Source organism: Chrysochloris asiatica, unplaced genomic scaffold, assembly GCF_000296735.1.
Source record: "Chrysochloris asiatica unplaced genomic scaffold, ChrAsi1.0 scaffold00006, whole genome shotgun sequence".
Lineage (NCBI taxonomy): Eukaryota > Metazoa > Chordata > Mammalia > Afrosoricida > Chrysochloridae > Chrysochloris > Chrysochloris asiatica.
The window spans coordinates 16299965-16302016 of NW_006408524.1; positions in this window are offsets into that span (position 1 = coordinate 16299965).

Sequence of the window (2052 nt, forward strand, 5' to 3'; positions counted from 1 at the left end):
ATTCGTAACCACTACGCTACCAGAGCTCCTTAAAGCTCCTTCTTTAACACCTCCCAAATCCTGTTTTCTAGCCCAGAGGGCGCCATCACTTATGCTTTAAATCTATCTCCATTTCACCTGGCCCCAACGCCCCTTTGACTTCCCTCCTGAAAAACTAATAAAAACCTGAAACACCTGACCCTCAGGGTTGGCACAGCTCTCTGGTGTTAGATACCCCTCCCTTGGAAAGTGAATAAACCCTATACTTTGTACTTCTATACTTGTGAAATATTTCACACTCCACGACTCCGCCCCACGTAACACTGACCCTGTATTGGGTTTCCGAGGAGCATTTGGTGGGTGAACCGCTGACCATGAGCTGAGGTCCATTACTTATCCTACAGGTCACAACTCATTAATACTATCCGTGTTTTCAGTTCAACAGTCAAAGATACAGAACATTTTTACATTGCAGAATGCTCTATTACAAGGTAATTTTGGTTTCCCTGTGCCTGGCCCTATAAGCTTTGTACCCAGATAGGATGATCTGATTAAGTATGACATTTTTAAACTATTAAAAAGAAAAAAAGACTTCATGAACATTTATGGAAAATACATGCCCTTGAGTCGGTTCAGAATCATAACGACCCTGAATAGGGTTTCTGAGGAGCCAGCCACTGGTGGGTTTGAACTCCCAGTCTTGCAGGTAAGTAATCTTGCAGGTAAGTAGTAGTCACAGGAGGAATCTTTTAGGAAATATTTCTGCTGTGAGGAAACATTAATGTAAAGTTTTAAAATAGTTTTAGTGTTACAAGTCCATTTTCATTCTCTAGATTCAAAAGCAATTAAAATTTGTAGCTAAATAACTCTAGGATAACCCCTGTGTAGAGACCAAGAAGCAGTCGTTGGAACAGAACAAGGGGACACTGAATGGTTTAAAATCAGGAAAGGCGTGCACATACAGACTTTAAAGATTTCAATTTTTATTCCATCAATTCCTGGTGCCTTGTTCTTTGCCAATTCCTGGTGCCTTGTTCTTTGCCAATTCCTTCAGTGCACCTTGGACTTCCTCCTTCACTGTCATTGGCTCTTGATCATATGCTACGTCTTGAAATGGTTGAACATTAACCATTTCCTTTTAGTACAGTGACGCTATGTATTCCTTTCATCTTCTCTTGATGCTTTCTGCATCATTCAATAATTTGCCAAGAGAAACTTTCAATAACAGAAGTCTAGGCTTGAATTTTTTCTTCAGTTCACCCAGCTTGAGAAATGCTGACCGTGTTCTTGCTTTTTTGGTTTTCTGACTCCAGATATTTGCACATTTTGTTGTAATATTTGGCTTTATCTTTTCGAGTTGATCTTTGAAATCTTCTGTTCAGCTCTTGGACCTCTTCATTTCTTCCCTTTGCTATAGCATCTCTACGCTGGAGAGCAAGTGTCAGTGTCTCTTCTGACATCCATTTTGACCTTTTCAGTCTTTCTTGTCTTCTTAATGACTTTTTGCTTTCTTCCCGTATGATGTTCTTGATGTCATCCCACAACTCTTCTGGTCTTCTGTCTTTAGTGTTTATGTATCGAATCTGTTCTTCAGATGATCTATAAATTCAGGTGGGATATATTCCAGGTCATATTTTGGCTTTCATGGACTTGTTTTCATTTTCTTCAGCTTCAGTTTGAATTTGAATATGAGTAATTGATGGTCTGTTCCACAATCTGCCCCTGGCCTTGTTTTGACTGATGATACGGAGCTTTCCATCGTCTCTTTCCACAGACATAGTCAATTAGATTTCTGTGTAGTTCATCTGGTGAGGTCCATGTGTAGTTGCCTCTTATGCTGTGTAAAGAAGATATTTGAAATGAACAAATCATTGATTTTGCAGAATTCTATCATGCATTCCCCAGCATCATTTCTATCACCAAGACCATATTTTCCAACTACCGATCCTTCCTCTTTGCTCCCAACCTTCGCATTGCAATCACCAGTAATGATCAATACATCTTGATTGCATGTTTGATCAATTTCAGATTGAAGAAGTTGGTAGAATTCTTCTATTTCATCCTCACTGGCTT